Raw genomic sequence first — 9,367 nt, forward strand, 5'->3', positions numbered from 1 at the left:
TTGCATGTAAGACAGGCCCCTCACAAATATGAAAGGTATTTCAGCACACAACTGATCCGAGATTGGCAGCGAGATCAGGGCTAAGACCTGGAATTTGTGTGACTCAATCAGAAAGCGGCCAACAAGGAGGCCAGGTGGTGGAGGTGTTAGCAGGACACTCAGGAATGCCGGGGGTAGCTGGAAATACAGTGTGGAATTCAGGCATGCGGTCAGGCCAGTGGTGAAAAGCTGCAACAGGAACGTCTACGAGTGAGGCCTTCCAAGTGGGGCTGTGCAGAAGCACACAGCAGCAGAAGCACTAGCAGCGCCTGCTCCTGGGAGAAGCCAACATTCCGAGAGCAGAGAGTGGGAAGAATGCCAAAGGGCAAGAGAGGAGAGTAAACTAAGAGCAGAGTATAAACTCCAAAGACAGGGATAACGCAGGCCCTGATATATGGAGGTACTCAGTGAATGTTTATTGAATGGATGAGAAAATCATGAAAACCAAACGAGAGGGACAAGACACAGCAGTAAAAAGTGTGGCTGTGGACTCAAACTACCTGGGTTCAGATCCTGCCTCACCTCTTAACCTGAGAGACTTGGAACAATTACTTAAACCCTTCAGGTTTTAAATTTTTCATGCATAAAAACAAGCTAATGATATATTCTACCTTATGCCATTGTCATAGTTTTTTTCTCTCTCCCCGCCCAGGCAGGGTCTCTCTATGTAGTTCAGACTGGCCTTCAACTCACTATGTAGCCCTGACTGGTCTCGAACTCACAGTGATCCTCCTGCCTCAGCCTCCCGAGTGCTGGGATTACAGGCGTGCACCACCACATCCACCTATCTCGTCACAAATGTACATGGCATAATGTACATAAAGAGCCTAACACAGCTTTGACAAACGTTTTTATGAATATTGTACCATATCCTATAAATTTAGCTATTATTTTACATTGAAAATAAAATCTTAAAAAAATGAAAAATAAAATAATATAGACAATTGTTAACATCCTATTGTAGAAGTTCTTGTCAGAACAGTAAGGAAAGAAAAGGAAAGGAACAGAAATTAGGAGTAAAACTGTCTCTGATTGCAGATGACATGATTTTATCTATAGAAAACTGCCTCCTCCCCAAACTAGAGTACTAAGTTAATTAAGTGAAGTTTCAAGATACCAGAACAGGACACAAAATACAAAATACCAGCAATGACCAATCTATAAGACAATTAAGGAAAGAATTCTAGCTACAATCTACAATAGCATCTAAAAGAGTAAAAACACCTCAAGAATAAATTTAACCAAAGAAATAAAAATAATATGTTGAAAACTGAAAAATATTACCATAGGAAATTAAAGCACAAATAAATGGAACTGTGTCCCATGTTCATAGAATGCTTAATATTGTAGAGATGGCAGCACTTTCCAAAGCAATCTATAGATTCATCGTAATCTAGATCAAAATTCTAATAGCCTTTCATACTGAAATAGAAAAGCTGACCCTCAAATTCATACTGGATTATAAGGAGCTCCAAATAATCAAAACAAAATTGGAGAAGAATAAAGTCGGATGATTTATACTCCTGATTTCAAAATTTAACTACAAAGCTATAGTCATCCCGACAAGCGTAGTATTGGCATAAGGATAGACATAGAGACCAACAGAATAGGTACAAGGTCCTGAAGTCCATACATCTATGGTCAACTGATTTTCACCAAGGTTGTCAAGACCTCTCGGTGGGTAAAGAATAGTCTTTTGAACAAATGTCACTTATACCTGTGTCTCGGGCCTGAGCTAATATATGATAGAGACCTGCTCTGGCAAGCCAGTGGGCCCAGATGTCCCATACTTCACCACAGACCCTCCCAGTGGCCTATTCTCTTTCTCAGTGCCTAGTCCCCCCGTAACTGACTAGCTGCATAGTTACTGAATCTTAGTCTCATCTTGAGAAGCCTATTTATTTCATTCAATACTGCACTCTCAGTGCATTCGTACAAGGGGACATTGGATAAATAATTGGAGAGAAAATAATTTCTCCTATTACACACAGAACAACTTTCCAGCCAAAATTACTTTACATCTCAAGAAGTTTATCTTAATATGACAAATGAGATTTGCAGTAAGCCAGAGGAATTAAACACGTACCTATTATCTCAAGTTGAAGCTGCAAACATTAGAGACACTCCAGTGGGAAAGCCAAAAATACATAGTAACCAATGGCATTCAGGACAGCACCTATCTTTTACTTTCCAGTACCTCTCAGTACTCCACCACAGGTACCCTAAGAAGAGGAAACCTGGTAGCAACACTGTGGCCACGCGGCTCACATCCTATCAGGCTCAAAATAGCACATTAGTATCTCACAAGTTTGGGTATGGTCAAATAGCTCTGTCTAGAGCAGACAGAGCACACTGTATGAGAGAGAAAGGGAAACATTTTGCTTCTAAAGTTATGTTAACAACAACAAAAATTACAACAGCTTTCATCAGAAAATCACCAAGTGACACTTTTTAAATCTTTCATTATTTATCCTGACTAAAAGTATTTTCTAACACCACACTATTTTTTTAAATAGAGGTTAGTTACATCGATGGTATCCCAGCAGAAATTAGTCTGAAGTCATGGCTGAAAAATATTAATACAACTGTGGGCTTCTTTTCCATACTCTTCATAGCACCTTCTGTGTCCAATCATGGGAACCATATCTTCAGATTGTTACGGAGAAAGTGGAAGAAATTCCATGGGAGGAAAAAGCATTTCAAACATTCAGGCCTAAGAATCATGTAACAAAGAATACTCCAAGGATGATTCTAGAACATAGCCAAATGGTCTTCTAATATCCATAAATGCACAAAAGATCCAGTCTAGACAACAACCTTCTAACAGGCAGAGATGACTCAAAGGTAGCAGCATTGACTGTCAGGGTGGATTCAAGAAAAGGTCGCCTCACCAGTTGGCAGGACACAACTCACGGCATTCGGGTACCAGGTAAAGTTGGAGGAGGTAGAGAACTTAGGTCTCCTCCACCTTAAAAGGACATACTTATAAGTAACTCATTTCCCCCTCAAGTGCTCAGGATGCTTGAAGCAAGAGACCACTCTTTTCAAAAATGAAATCACATTCAATTTTTAATTTAAAAAGATAAAAACATAAGACATATATATATACTGCTGTGTATGGCAGAGCAAAAATCACTCCAAATACTGCTAGTGCATCAAATAGGTGAAAAGGAGCAAAAATAGTCATCACTTGGCTCACAAGAGAATATCCCTGTTCAAGAAAAAGAAAGCAGGCAGTGACCTAAAAATCATAAACCCAGATAATTCAGTCCAAACAGTACATTTCTTTTTGACAAATAAAACACATAGTAAAACACTAATTCAAATATTGTAACTACTCTACACAGAACTTAGATTAAAGGGGACATGGTTAGGCTGCCTCTTTAAAGGATAGTTCCTAAAGTTCCATTTATGGGTGTACAAAAATAGGGACTGGAACAACAGCAGGTTTCAGCCTGTGTATAGGGAATCCACCTCTGGACACAGGGAGTCTTCCTCAAAAATGGAGTTGAAAGCCAGTGTTCATACAAGAAATATTTGCCTACTAATGGATTCTCTTAACTCTCTTCATTTATGGACATTTGGCTTTGAAGGTATGTAGAGCAGGTGTTGGGGCTCAGGAGTAGACACAGCAAGGACAGAGGTGACTAAACACATGCTCTGTGGGCCCAGTGCCTGTGTAATCCACGGAACAGGCCACAGTGCCCTCCTCAGAAGAAAAGACTTCCTCCTCCCCTCCCATCCACACTGAAGGGGAGCTTGTGGTTAACAGGGCCACTCATTTATGTGTAGCCTGCTGTGGCCCTCACTCTCAGAGGAAAGGCCTCTTTAGAAGAGATCCTCATGACTGCAATCGCCTCATGTGTGCACTGTCTCTACTAATCAACAAAACAGTGAGGTCTTTCAGAAATACAGACATGGAACCAATCCTCACGAGGTGCTTAGGAAAATCGACAACGACAACAACACACACACACACACAGGAAACCAAAATAAGCATTCTGACACAAAAGGATCCTGAAAGAATGCAAAGAACATAACAGAAAATTGTTTAAATTATAAGTGCTACTCTCAGAGACATTCATAAGCTAACAACAGGCAATTAAGGATAAAGGTACAATTGAGAAAAGTGATTGGAGACAAAAAATGTGAAAAATAAAACATTTTACTTAAAGGCCAGATAATAAATGGCTAACAACTAAATTTCAACTTGGAAAATAAAACTGAAGACATGTGCCAAAATAGACAAAAGATAAAAGAAACAGAATGTGAGACTAATCCCATAAATCCTATCATTTGAAAAGCATTTCAAAGGGTGAGAAAATAAAAATGCATAGAAGGGAGTAAATTTAAAAGAAAAAATGATAAATTTTCTAGAGCTAAAGGGAAATCCAATCCTTCAGATTTAGTCTACAAAGTGGTAAGTTGAACAAAAGAAAAAAGATTTACCTGCATTTAACTACAGTCAACGGCAAAAATACTAACTAAAAGACTTCTAGCACAGACTTTTGTAGCTTTCTCCTACAAAAGAATGAGAACCCAATCAGCACGAAAAGTCTCCATCCTGGTGACATCACAAACATCAGCATAGGAGGCTCAAGAATCAGTCTCTTCGCCACAGCAATCATTAGCCTCGCAAGGAACATCAGCATCAGCTATTTATGAATTTTGGAGTCAACTTGCAATGATAAGGGGGTTATTGATGAAGAAAGAGACCTGCAAGTATTGGTGAACTGTGGAGCACCTACATTTTTTCCATCTCTCAGTCCCATAGCAAACAGCCTCAGGGATGGCCACCCACATTCCTACATGACTGGCACCAAGTTGGACAAATAAATACCTTGTCCTGCAAGTCAGAGTTATGTGTTTTGATGTACCAGGGATTAACTGAGGAGCTGGAACAGAGGCTTACCAGGCATGGCCTGTCAAAGATTTTAAAAAGACAAAGAATTCAAAGCAAACAAAAAACAAACTTACTAAGTCAAAGCATTTAATCCTAATTGGGTCATCTAGTTTTTCTTATAAACTATAGGAGAATCTTCCTCTGTGTAAGGGAGGATGACAATCCTCCATTATTACTAAGCAAATGGAGACTGTAGCCCTCAATAAGGCAGAATAGCAATGACAGGGGAATCCAATCTGATTCTCTTAGTTTCCATATCACAGTATTTGAAATGTTCAGATCTCAAAAAGAAATCACAAAGTAAATTCAGAGACAGGAAAGTGTTTCCCTTCAAAGGAAAAAGAACTTGTCAAAAATTGGCAAATACTATCAGGGTCAATTTTTCCAAACTCCAGAAATTTAACCCAAGGTTTGCAGGCACTCTATCAAGACAGGTGCCTAAATGTTGGTGAGAAAAGCAAACTGTGGTACTTTAACTTAGATCTTAGTACCATTCCCTTGCTCCCAGCTCAGTGGTAACCTTGAACCTTAACAGCATGTGTTCTAGGACTTATGGAGGAAGAATGGGTGCCTTCAAAGTCACAGTCCCAAAGAACAGCTATTATTAACCAGACAGGTCACATGTCTGGTGGTTTCCTAGAAACCCTTATTTGTCTTTACTGTCCCACATTCAAACCTCCCAGGGGCTAAAGTTGACCTGTGAGGGATTATTTGTGGAAAGCACATATTGGAAAATGTTTTGCCTGCTGCTGCCTGAGGTAAGGGAAAACAGCTGATGCAAACAAAAGATCAGCCAAAGGCTTAAAAAGAAAAGCAGGTATAAAACATGCTAGAAGCTGGAAGAGGTAGGAAACGCTGACAGCAACATAATTAGGAACCAAAACATCACGATGAATAAAAAAATAAGAACAAACAATCAACAAATCCATATATAGGATTCTGCACTTGGACTCAAAAGGACAGCTGCAGGGAGGAAGAGTGGGAATATCATGGCTGATCAGTGGCACAGTGGTGGGGAGCTCTAATGTCTTAGAGTGACACAGCCCCCAAAACCTTAATACTTCACTAGAGTCTACAGGTAAAAAGAGATATAATGGCAGTCTGCTCTAAATGGTGCAATTAGAACTAAGAACACTGTCTCCAGGCTGGTGTGATTTTAAGATGGTCAAGATTCAAAATCATATTGCATGAGAAACAGCTGAGAGACTTACAGGTTTTTACCATGCAGAAGAGAGGACCTTGCAGAGCACAAGTCACCTTAAAGCCCATAAGGCTGTAAGTGAGGAAAGCATAGGCTAGTATAGGATCAAAAGCACAACTGGTATTAGTGTGTGAGAGTGATGAGGAAAAGAAAGATTTCAGCTCTAAATAAGCAAGGCTTCAAGTCTTGGGAAGTAGCAGATTCTTTATCCCTGAGGTTATGAAAGTACATATAAACTGCACAATCTGGCAAGGATATTTTGGAGGAATCCCAGTGTCCGATGAGTGACTGCATCAAGGCAGCCTTTTAGATTCCTTTAATCCTAAAATTTTTAGCAAATGTTTCAATTTTTTTGTTGTTATTTCTTCAAATTTTCTTCTGTCTCTCTTCACTCTCCTCTGCTTTGGGTACACTAACTACATGGTTTTTTGTTTTTAGTTTTGTTTTTGTTTTTAGCTCATTCACAGCTCACTGATGCACTATTCATTTTTTTCAGTCATTTTTTCCCCTCTGCATTTCATGTAGGATGCAAGTGCTATACCTTTTAGTTCACTAATCTTTTCTTTTATTGTGTCTAATCTGTTGTTAATGTCACCCAATATATTTTTGCCACAGACTTTTTTTTCAACTCCAGAAATTCAACTCCGTTTTGTTTTGCTATCTTTGATGTCTCACTTTAACATGCCCATGCTGTCTTCATCTACCTTCCTGAGAATATGGTGGTCATAGCTACGAAAACTGTTCTAACGTGATGTGTAGTAATTCTTCTATTTCAATAGGTCAATTTTAGTTGATTGGTGTTTCTCTTCATTGTTAGGTTTAGGTTTTTGCTTCTGGTTTTTTTTTTTTGTTTTTTTTGTTTTTTTTGGTATCAGGGATCGAACTCGGTCTTCATGCTTGCAAGGCAGGTGGCAGAACCACTGAGCTAAATCCCCGGCCCCTCGCTTCTGGTAATTTTTAATTGTACAGTAAACATGGTAAATTCTTCTTTAACATTGTGAATTTTGATTTGCTGGGCATTGCATTTTCTTATATTATTTTAAATACTCCTGAGCTTTGATACAATTAACTTCTATAATGCAGTTCAGTTTCCTGAGAAGTGTTTGATACTTTTGAGCAGCAGAACCAGAGCACCCTTCATTTCTAGGGCTAATTTTCCTCCACTACCAAGGCAATACCCTTCTGCAAACTTTTTGTCAGCCGCCCCACGTGTTACCAGACTGTTTCATTCTGGCTGGTGGGAACACAAACCCTCCCGAACCCTTACATTTCAGGGACTGTCCTACCAACTGATTTCGGGCATTCGTCACTGGGCTCAGGTAGGAATCCTCACACACATGCAGTTTTGGCTCAGCAGTCAGCTAAACACGCAAGAGAGACCCTCTGAAGAGCTCAAAAATATTCTCTCTGTGAAGCCCTCTCCTCATTGCCACTCTACTTTGTGAACTCTAGCCATTTGGCCTCCCTAAACATTGAGTTCCATTTCCTCACACCGAGGTACAGAGGGACTTTGCCAGGGCTCCACCTTCCTGACCTAGAAACTCTCTACACAATAACCTACAACAAGTAAGCTACACAATCATGAAGTCTCTTCATTTCATTTCTCTCTCTGTGCTGCTTATTGTCCAATGTCTGAATTCATTTCTTAAATATCTGTTTTTTTGTCTAGTTTGTTGTCAAGGTAGAAGGGAAAAGGTAGTCTCTATTAGTCCCTCTAACTACCTTCTTAGTCCTAAGATTTTGAGGATATGTTTAGGCCTTGACCTAAAGCCAGTGGAATGAGGTGAGACTGGAGAGCACAACCTAAAAATAAACTGTTTCTTGCCAAGAGGAACTCAAGGTACAAATTATTGAAGCTTTTTCATAAAGAAGCACTCTACCACTGAGCCACACCCCTGGCCTATGCAGATTTTTTTTACTGAAAAGACGTTTTATTACACTTCAAAATCATGCAAACATTATTAAGGAAAATAAAACAAAATTTAGCTTCCTATTAGATCAGTAAGTTTTGTAAGTACTGCCCACAAAGAATCAGGTGTGGATGAAGCCAGCGTGTCGTGGACTCTGTGGCACCCCCTGGGGTGAGGATATGCCATGTGCTTTTTCTGTGTATCTGAGCAAAACTTTGGTCTGGTGAATAAATGTACTGAGGACGAGGAGTGGGGATGATTTTCATGGGCTCCATTCACTGCAAGCCATTTAAATTTAGCAGTGTGCTCCTCACTCCAGGCTGCACCACAAGTTTTCCTGTGAGCTGAAATGCTACCTGCCTCTTATAATCAGAAAAATATGGTGATCAAAGCGTGAAACCAACCAAAGACATTTTTCTCAATGAGCGCGTACTTGTCACTGGTAAATATGTAAGCAACCACATCCTTCAGAGCTGTGAGTAGAACTCCCACTGCAAGTGCACACACACCTGGAAACAAGAAAGAAACAGTAGGGTGTCACCATCCTCCAGAGTGGTAAACCCTAAGGCTGATTTCTCATGAAAGACTTGCATCAGTAATTTAAGAAACGCAGTAAGACAGCCACAGTGCTTATAGTTGCAGCTCCTGGGAAGGGGAAGCAGGACAATCACTTGAGCCTACAAGTTTGAGACCAGCCTGGGTAACATAGTGAGAACCTATCTCAAAAGGAAAAAAAACAGAAGCTATAATGTAAATAGTGTTTCTTTTTACTATGTATTAAAAGGGCATCTGATGATTCTGACACTTTCTAAGGGAGATTAACAAGAAATATCTTCAACAGTTGTTATCGTTTTATCTTCTCCAAAATTCATGTTGCAATGTAATCTTGAAAGCAACAGCATGGGACAGTGTGGCCTATGGACATTGACTGACTCACAGGGACTCGTCTGTCACAAATAGGTTAGGGGCTCTTAAGAGATTAGATTAATAGATTAGAGGCTTGATAGAGGGAGCTTGGTCTCCTTTTCATCCCTTCCTTTCCTCATGTGAGGAACAACTGTACCTTCCTTCAGGAAAACACAGCATTGAGCCACCATCTTATAAGCAGAGAGCAGCTCTCACCACAAAGCCAATTCTGCTTGTTCCTTCATGTTAGAATTTCTACTCCCCGGGGCTGTGAAAAATAAGTTTTTGCTCTTTATAAATTGGCCATCTCAGCCAAGAATTTAGCTCAGTGGTGCCACCATTTGCCTCGCAAGTACAAAGTCCTAAATTCAATCCCCAGTAGCAAAAAAAAAAAAAAAAAAAAAAAAA

The 9,367-nt window shown here is 39.8% G+C and overlaps 1 protein-coding gene across 5 annotated transcripts in view; it reads right to left on the minus strand.

The window, feature by feature from the left end:
* LOC104858050 (multidrug and toxin extrusion protein 2-like) overlaps positions 1-9,367 on the minus strand; it is a 64,492-nt gene that overhangs the window by 20,132 nt on the left and 34,993 nt on the right. The window lies entirely within an intron of this gene.

The sequence above is a fragment of the Fukomys damarensis genome, unplaced genomic scaffold (assembly GCF_012274545.1).
Source record: "Fukomys damarensis isolate Sample0158 unplaced genomic scaffold, DMR_v1.0_HiC HiC_scaffold_13, whole genome shotgun sequence".
Lineage (NCBI taxonomy): Eukaryota > Metazoa > Chordata > Mammalia > Rodentia > Bathyergidae > Fukomys > Fukomys damarensis.